The sequence below is a fragment of the Tupaia chinensis genome, unplaced genomic scaffold (assembly GCF_000334495.1).
Source record: "Tupaia chinensis unplaced genomic scaffold, TupChi_1.0 Scaffold148904_1, whole genome shotgun sequence".
NCBI classification, from domain to species: domain Eukaryota; kingdom Metazoa; phylum Chordata; class Mammalia; order Scandentia; family Tupaiidae; genus Tupaia; species Tupaia belangeri.
Genome location: NW_006208752.1, coordinates 425,830 through 436,121, shown reverse-complemented (window position 1 = coordinate 436,121; position 10,292 = coordinate 425,830).

Sequence of the window (10,292 nt, the reverse complement as noted above, 5' to 3'; positions counted from 1 at the left end):
AGGAATGAATGGAAGTCAGTGGGGTGACTGGTTGTGAGTATGAGTAAGTGTGTAGAGAGAGGAGGAACATGAGTAGATGAGACAGTTGTGAATGTTTGTGTGAGTACAAGTGGATCTGAGTGATTGTAAATGGAGGGGAGTGAATGTGAGTGTGGGAAAGTGAAAACTTGAGTGTGGATGACTCTGAGATTGAGTGAGTTGGTACTCTGGGTGTGTGTGCATGGGGCTGAATATGTCTGTGCACACAATGGTGCTACAGGACATAGGTTGAAATCAAGTTCGGGTTTAGGGATTAGGGGACACAATGAAGGTAGAATTCAAAGCCAGGAAGCCACTGACCTGGAGCCAAGAGAACATAATTATTGAAGAATAAGTCAAAGGAAGGAATTAAAAATTCACCATAGAAAGACAATATGAGAAACTAAGGTTAGCCTACATCCAGCAGTATAAGTTCATGGCCTGGCTCAGGATAGAAACCAAGTAAACACCCAGGTAGCAGGCGTGATGCTCCAGTGACAGGGAGAAACCTTAGATGCTTCTTGATAAAGCACTGATTAATTCTGCTGCATGGATCCCTCAGTGCACACTTATGAGATTGGGGAAATGATTGAAGGCCCAGTGAGAGCGAATGAAGTCTTAATGAAAGAATTAAATCATTTAGTTAACTGAGCTTTTTATTATGTCTTTCTCACCTCCAGAATCCATAAAATCTTCAAAAATGTCATTCACATACACATCAAACAAGATTTTCTAAAGTTTATTTTACTCATGATAGCATGTGTACATGGAGAGAGCGAGAGAGAGAGAGCGAGTGAGAGAAGCACTTTGACAAGGTCTCATTATGCTACTATTCCCTTTCTCTAGCATTGCAGCCCCTCAAGATCTTGGGCACACAGGCACATGGCTGGTATGATTTCAAGCCAGCTATGGCTCTGAACCCATGGTCAGCCATGTGGCTTCCAGTGCTGTAGTTCAGGTTGCTATCAACTGCACTACCAGGGAGGCCATACACACATTAGAGTGGTTTGAGTAGCCAGCCTGGTCTTTGCAGTCTTGCTTTCCCTTCCATCTCTGAGCTGTGTGGATCCTTCTATGCCCTGGGCCTTCTCTGTCCTGTTCTCTTTACTTCAGGTTCATTTATCACAGAACTAATTTTTTAGAGTTAAAAAATGAAAGAAATTATCTGAGAAGTAAACAAAGAAATTAAATTGAAGTCTATATTATACCTGTGTGTGAGGGTTGTTTGTAGTAAGTTTTATAAAGTTTATTTAGAAAGAAGGTGTATCTTTCATATATAATAACTAACCAAGGTATTAATATGTCTGCTAGATAGCACTCCCCTGGAACTAAAGAATGCTATATACTATATAGTATAATAATAGAAATATATAATAAGATATAGATGATAAACAAAACATTACAACTATGGATGAAATTGTGTTCAAGAAACTTATAACATTTTAGGGACATAAAAATGGAAAATTATCTGTTGATGATAATGGTATGGTTATCTCTTTGACTGAACCAAATATACAGTGTATTCATGATAGGAACATTCATTTGGTATGCTGAAATGATGTACAGTGATTGAGGATAAAAAATAAATAAAAATGTGGGAACCAGCGGTTAGCGTAATGGCTATGTCTCTGGACTCCCACGTAGTTGACTGCGGTTCTTGTCCCGGACCCAGTGGCTTAAAATTCACGTTGGGCGTGTGTGCATGCATCCCAGGATCCTGAGAGGAGAATGGAGGAGAAGGGATTGCGGTGTGACCATCCTCCCTGGGGGGTGATTTCTTGTTTTCTGTCTCTATGTCTCTCTCTGTCTGTCTGGTGAGCGCACAAGCTCTATAGTGAAAATCTCTCCCCCCCCAAAAAATAATAAAAATAAATAAATAAAAATGAAAGAAAAGAACTTGCTGAAATCACATGTAAAAATGTGAATATGAATTTTTCTGAATGGAGCATCCATGATGTTCATTAGAATCCTGAAGACCCTAATCTCCCAATGTTCACAAATGCTCTCCTATGTAAAGACATTGGGCCCCTTATTCCTAGGAACTGAATAGTACCTCCATAATTTCTAGGCTGATCCTGCTCTTTCACTAGTGCTGGTTTAGTCAGAAGACTCTGGGCCTTGATCTTCAATGGGTTTCTGTTATAGAAAGTTCTGAAAACCTTAAAGTTAACCTTGAAGGTGGGGAAAAAGAAAATGAAGAGGAGGGAATTTCCATAATTTCACATTAAAAGCTATAAGTAATTTTCATTTGTCTATATATGTATTAATTTATTTTATAACAATTTTCATTACAACTAGTTCTTTAAAATATTTGTACTTATTTAGCACTGAGATTTGTTCATTTGATCATCTCACTTTCAAGCATTGCTATACCCATAATTTTGCTCGATTTAAACAAGTCTTTCATAACTGAGGAAAGTCTTTCTCTCTTTGACCATTTCTTTCTTTTTCTGTATTGCCATTAGCATGAAAAGTTGTATCTATTTCAATAGTATATATCATGGTAGATCCAAATTTTACAAGGCCTGAAGTTTACACAAATTTTAGGTTCTTTTTTAAAGAAAAATAATAGATATTATGAATACAGGAAATGCTATGGACTCTTTCCAAGTCTTGAGCAAGTGAGGGGCCCTCAAACTAAGGCTTCATTAACACCACCATATGAGAATACATACGCAAGGGGTACCTGTGTAACTTTTTAGTGTTGGGGTCAGAAATTAACCTTGACTATTCTGCTTAACTTGAAAATAGACCTGACCTTTATAAAAGCTACCTGGCCAAATAATGTATGCAGTGTTAGTTTGAGGGATTTGTGTACATTTAGACTGCATGAATCCACAAGAATTTAAGGATCACCAGAACTCAATACCAAAAAGGCAGCTCAGGGAGAGCAGATTCAGTTTGTGTTCAAAAGGAGAGGGCAAACTAACTCTAGAAACTTAATCCCTTAGGAAGTGTCCTGATTTAGGAAGAAAAAACCGAAGACAGGCTTTGTTCTAAAAGGTAAGTTTTGCTTTAGCAAGACTGTTACTTCATATTCATTGACTCCAAGTACATGGGGCCAGCAGGTGGCATGGAGGTTAAGGCAGCTGGATCTCACATGGCCAATTGTGTGGTTTGAATCTTAGACCTGGCAGCTTGAGGATCATGCTAGGCACATGTGCGTGCATGCCCAAAGTCCCAAGAGAAGAATGGAGGAGAGGGGATTGCAGCATGGCCATCCGTCCTAGAGCGTGATTTCTCACTTTCTCTCTCTTTCTGTGTCTCTCTCTGGCAAGTACAAAAACAAAATTAAACAAACAAAAAGTTATGAATGAGATGAAAGAGCAAAAATGAGCTAACTAGAAAAAGATAAATGCTAGCCTATGGCTTGGTGACCCAAGCAGTAGGATGCCTAATGCACAATGCTGGAGCCCCGTGGAAGGTCTGATTTGGATCCCAGGTTGATCTGCTCTCCTGGGAGAGCATTTGCCTGTCATCCTGCTGGCTGGGAAGCTGGGGGGGGGGGCAGATCACAGAGTGGCAAGACCCTACCAAGAATTTCTCTCTTTCTTTCTTAAAAGACAGAAATAAAAATAAACTGAAAACAAAAAAAGTATGTTATAGTCATAAATATTGTCATGAGCATAAAAGTAAGATTTCAAAATATATTATTAATAAATTCATGTTATAATTAATTTATAAACTGAACTTTTAGAAGAAATACCTGATTGGAGAAAAAGAAAAAAGAGAAAAAAAAAAAGCTTGACCAGCTTTGAGAAACAATAGGCTTAGGAGAAAAACACTGAAGTCACCTTTACTGTCAGGTCAAGGTTAACACATTGCATTTCTTCTATAGCTTCCCTACATAATCTAAAGATGTCTGGAGAGGAGCCAATCAATTAAAAGCATAGCTAGAGGGAACTGTTCAGGGAGAAAACTCGCGACAATAGATATCTACAAAAACATTCCCTTTCTCCTTTCCTTTTCCCAAGTGAAAAATAAACCTTGATCATCTCTTTATCAAAAAAAGATACTCATTTGCTAATGAAAAGTGGAATTGCATTTCATGAATAGCATACTACCTGACTATACTTCTAGAAAATTATTTTATTTTTTTGTCGTGTACTTTAAAAAGGTACAATGGTTCCTTGAATGTGATTGTTCTTTTTGTACGTTCAAATGACTCTACCTAGAGTAATAGTTAACACTCTACCTTGGGGTTCTTGAGTGTTTCTGCTTTAAAACATCTGAGTGACTATAGAAAGTAATGATATTGGGACCAGCATGTGGCATGGTGGTTAAGACATTGGGCTCTTACATAGTAGAACATGGTTTAAGTCCTGGACCCAGCTGCCTGAAAATCTTGCCAGGTGTGTGTGCATACATGACTAAAATCCCAAGAGGAGAATGAAGGAGAAGAGACTGCAGCATAACCAACTCCCTGGGGGCTGATTTCTCACTTTCCCTCTCTCTGTCTCTCTCTCTCTGAAGATCAAACACAACCTGTGTCAAAAACCTAAAAAAAGGGAAAAAGCAGTTATAACCAACTCCCTGGGGGCTGATTTCTCACTTTCCCTCTCTCTGTCTCTCTCTCTCTGAAGATCAAACACAACCTGTGTCAAAAACCTAAAAAAAAAAAAAAAGGAAAAAATAGAAAAAAAGAAAGTAATGATATAAATGACAGAACCAACACTCAAAGGTGATTTCCCTCTCAGGTTACAGTTTTCATTGCTAGCATACAAACAGGTGTATGTACCCTGTGTATGTATGTATGTATATGTGTGTATGGGTACATATTTATAGATAGCACCTTGTGAGAAGATACAGTTTTAACCAATATGACCTATGTGGTAGTCATTAACAAAATTCTTCCAATCCACCTGTCACTTCATCTCTTGGGGTCACACTAGGATTGAATCCATAATCCTGTGGTCCTTTTATATCTGGGTGGTACCATGTGATTAATTCTAGCTAAATATTTACAAGAATAGGTGATTATTGTTACTCTCAGGCTGATCATGAGTCTTGCTGGAGCTCTTTTGCTCTGTGTTGTTTGAAACTGGCTGATCTATAAGCCTAGATTTCTACATGGCTAAAATGAGCAGAACCTCCTGTGACCTACTATGGACCCATAATGTAGTAACAGATCTTTCCTGTTTAAGTCATTAAAACCTTGAGGTTGTACATTATTACAACATACCTTAGCCTATTTAGACATTTACTTTCTGACAGTAGGATGTATTTGGGGGCAATTTACCAAAAACATAATTTCTGGTTCCACAGGTTGGGGAAAACAAATCCCATTTGATACCTGGAACTTTCTCCATCTCTAGAAATCAAAGGCTATTGCTTCAATTTTCATAAATTTCAATTTGGTTTTTGACTGGAACTCCAAAAAGTTTGATATACTGTACAGTTTTTAAAGAAACAGCTGAATAAATTACTTGAAAAATTTATTATTGCTGCTAGAGCTTTTTATGTACTGTGTTGAATTAATAGAAATCAGTCTTTACCTCCTTGGGTATACTGTCAGCAATGTTACTTTTCTTACCAAAGGTGAAACTTCAACTGACGGTAACTTTGATTTATAATGTATATACTAGATGTAAACATGATTGCTTTGTTTTTGGGTCTCTCACTAAACTCTTACTGATTGCAGCGTTGTCAGCCAAAGGTATTGTAGAATGTTGTGGAATAGCTACAAATACTGTTTGTTGGCATAAATGATATTCAACAGATGATTCTTAATTTCCAACAATGTCACTTTTTGGGGCTGGACCCAATTCTTATATCGTTTTAGCCAAACATCTTGAAAAATTAGCCTATAATTTCTTTCCATGCTTTCTGACGTTCTCATTCACCCTCATAAAGTTTTAGCCACTATCTCTGCACTAAACCTACTCTGGAAAAGGTCTCCAATGCACTCCAAATAAGCAAGGTCTTTGGATACTTTTCAGTTTATTATTTATTCTCTTTGGAGCTTTTGCAACTGACTATGATGGTCAATTTTATTTGTCAACTTGAATGGATCTCTGGGTGCCCACATATTTCCCTAAGCATTATTTCTGGGTGTGTCTGTGAGGATGTTTACAGAGGAGTTTAGTATTGGAATTGGTAGGCTGAAGTAAGCAGATTGCCTTTCCCAAAGTAGTATGCACAATCTAATCCACCCAGAGCCTGAATAGAACAAAAAGGCAGAGTTAGGGAGAACTCACTCTGTCTGACTGAGCTGAGATATTGCTCTTCTCCTGCTGCAGGTCTAGGACTTACACTGTAGGCACACTTGTTTCTTAAGCCTTTTGACTTGGGCTAGAACTCCATCATAGGCTTTCCTGGGTCTCCAGGTTGCAGATGGCAGATGAGGAACTCCTCAACCTCCATAATCATATGAACCAATTCCTCAAAGGAAATAATTTTATATATATATATCTAAATTATACAGATATCTCTATCACCTGTTTATCCTCTATCATCTATCATTTATTTATGTCTATCTATCTATATCTATCTACCTACCTACCTATCTATAACTATCTCTATCATCTATCTCTATCATCTATCTCTGTCAATCTTCTATTTCTATCATCTCTCTCTCTCTCTTAATATCTAACGCTATCTATATCTATCTATCATCTATCTATCTGCTTCCTATTTATTCTGTATCCTTGGAGAACCCTAGCTAACACATTCACCTATCTCCGTCTTCTTGAAACTCTTCCCTATTTTGTTCCCTGCTACCAGTTTACCTTGGCATTTCTACTTCTCCACTGGACACTTCTCCAAGTCTTTGGATTCCCTTTACTCTCCTTCCTTTTTATTAGTTAGTTAGTTAGTAGTATTATTGTCTCCCTCTGCTGCGTGTATATAGTTAATTTATAAATCTTTGTCTCTATCTTAAAGCTGAGTCATGAACACAGGAACTATATTAAAAATACTTATCTTTGGACCAGCAGTTGGTGTAGTGCTTATGTTGCTGAACTCTCACATGACCAACCATGGTTCAAGTCCTGGACCAGGTGACTTGAATATTATGCCTGGTGCATGTGCATGGCCAAGATTCTGGGAGAAGAAGAGATTGTGGCTTGGCCATTCCCTGGGGGTGATTTCTCCCTTTCTCTTTCTCTCTCTCTCTCCCCCCAGTAAGTACACATGCCCTAAGGCAAAAGCCTCTAATTTTTTTTTTTTTTTTTTACCTTCTACTGCTTTAATTGGGATTTTCTATGGGACTCCTACGTTTAACAGATCCAACAGAATCCATGATCTTCCCTCCCTAAACATCTCCACTCAAAGTCTATTCTTTCTTTTATATTTTCATTCTTGATGAATGAAGCCTCCATCCACTGAGCTATTAAAACAGAAATATGGGAGTAATTATAGATCTTTCTCATACAAGTGTTTAAATTCTATTGTTTCTACTGTCTAAATATCTCTCAAATTTATCTTTCCCTCTATGTCCTTATTAAAGGTGCTATATTTCTCTTTGTCTTTTTTCCCATAAATTAATATAGTTGCTCCCTAACCAGTTCAGTTTCCTTCTGTATTAGCTTCCCAATTTATCTTCCACAGGGCAGTCAGTACGATCTTTCCAAAGACAAATCAGAACATTTCACCCTTTTGAGCAAAATTCATCACTGATTCTCCACTAGTTTAGGATTATATTCCAAACTCTTTTATACAGCACATAATGCCCCTTAGAATGATTAGTTTCCTACATTTTCATTTGCTGCTTGTCTCCTTTATGTACATTCCAGAACTCCAGAATTTATTAGGCTTTCAAGTATCTACGTTTTCTTCTACTTTTCAACCAGGTATTCCATCTTAGAACAGGGTGACCAACTGTCCTAATATGTCCAGAACTTCCTTGGTTTTAGCCCTGGAATTCTCCCCCATCCCAGGCTGACCCTCATTCCTGTGCAAGCCAGGGGACTTTATTAGCCCAGTTTAAAATACCTGTTTCTTGGGACCAGCAGTTACCATAATGGCTATGTCGCTGGACTCCCATGTAGTTGACCGTGGTTCGAGTCCCAGACTGGTGGCTTAAACTCACGCCAGGTGCATACACATGCGTGTTCAAGATCCCGAGAGGAGACTGGAGGAGAAGGGATTGTGGCGTGGCCATCCCCCATGGGGGGAGATTTCTTACTTTCTGTCTCTCTCTGTCTTTCTGGTGAGCGCATGCACCCTATAGCAAAAACCTCTCCCTGCCCCCCACCCCCAAAATCTGTTTCTTTTTAGTCTTCTGGACTTGTTTTTCAAGGGTCTGCTTAAGTTAGGTTTTTCTAGAAATGATATGCCAGTCCATTTTATTTCTTCCCAGACTGAAATGTGTGAACTCGTATATCCTCCAAGGGAATGGATACCTCATGCTTCTTTAATTTGGTCCTGCTACACCTTGTGCTCTTTGAAGAGAGATTTTGTTAATTACTACATGTCTTCTTGCCAAATTCTTCTAAGCAGTGTCTAGCATGCAGTCAGCCATTGGTAAATATTTCATGCATGACACTAGAAAAACCCAGGTTATCTATCTTAATGCTTTATTTAGTAGGCATCATAAGTACTATGCTATTAAATGAATGTTTCCAAAGATTTACATTGCTTTTACCTTAGAATAAAATGCTTTAATTTTTTTCATTTAATTGCAGCCATATTTAACTCAAAATAGTAATTATTCTTCTTATTTTGATAGATCTTTGGTAATATAGTTAATACTCTTATGAATATCTCTCTTATTTCTTCTGTTCTAAGAGATTTAAAGATGTTTGGAATATTTAAGGATGTTTTTAAAAATTTCTTTTTTTAAAAAGAATTATTTTATTCATGATAGAGCATATGAGTGCATGAGAGAGAGAAGCACCCTCTACAGGGTGTTGTCACAGCATTATCCCCATCCCTCATGCCTCCAGCTTGTCAGGATCTTGGGTGTGTGTGCACCCACCAGGATATTTCATTCTGATTGACAGGCCTGGGCATCTGAACCTGCAGTAGGCAGGTGGCTTCTAGCACTGCAGTTCAAAAGGTTACCAACTGTGTCAGCATGGCCCAGGCTCAAAAAGGATTACTTACAACACTTAATGAGGCCCCACAAGGTGCTATCTGGTGAGAAGTGTAGGTGTAAACCAGGTTTGATTTCTGCTGTTGAAAAGTTTATTGTTTAGGTGATAAGGCAAGCGAGCATGTAGAATTAACTGTAGAGTGTTTTTGTTTCTTCTTCTTCTTCTTCTTCTTCTTCTTCTTCTTCTTCTTCTAGAGAGATTTTTGCTATAGGGTGTGTGTGCTCACCAGAGAGATAGAGAGAGACCGAGAGACAGAAAGTGAGAAATCACCCTCCTCCAGGGCGGAATGGCCACACCACAGTCCCTTCTCCTCCTCTTGGGATCTTGGGCATGCATGAACCACACCCAGTGTGAGTTTTCCGAGACTCAAACTGCTGTCAACTATGTGGGAGTCCAGTGACATAACTATTATGCGTCTGCTGTTCCTTGCAGAGTGTTTTCTTAAGGGCTTCATTTGGCACATGGGCTTGAAACTAGAGATTAAAATGATGGGTATGCAAATTTAATGACCTGGAAATTTCTATAATGTACAAAGTGTACAGTTGATAGGGATAAATAGAAGTGATCAATTTAATTTGTTGGTTGCCAAACACAACCCCCCAAAAGCATAATATTTGGGTAACAAAATAAAGTAATTATCTTTTTCTTTTATTAATTTGTTTAAAAATTTAGCTTTTTTTTTTTGTGCTAGAGGATATGTGTACTTGACAGAGAAAGACAGAAAGACAGATGAGTGGAGAGACAAAACGAGAGGGGAAGGAGAAAGCAGCCCCCCATGGGAAATGCTCCATCTGCAGTCTCTTCTCCATCTCTCCCTCTCTTCAGGATTTTGACCATGCACTCACATGCACCTGACGCATTTCTCAGTCAGCCTGTTGGATGTCTGTTTAACTTTTTAAATTTTTTTTGCCAACTTTCCTTGCATAATCATTGGTTATGTGATATGTCATGCTTCTTATTCCTTCTGAAGCAGAGACATTTTTAATTTGTCCTTTCTAGTCATTGTAAGTGCAATGAGTGCGTTGTTGGCAACCATGAGATACTACAGTTAAAGAATGCAATTTATGGATGAACTGGAGACTAAGCTTTAGAAATTCTACATAAAATCAAATTGCAAATCTACTTAATTACTAAAAACATATTCTGTGCAGGTAATCTCTTTTTACTAGTTTTCAAAGAATTATTTTCATTCAAAATAAAAATATGACAATAAAGTACTGAAAATTATGAAGGGCCAAT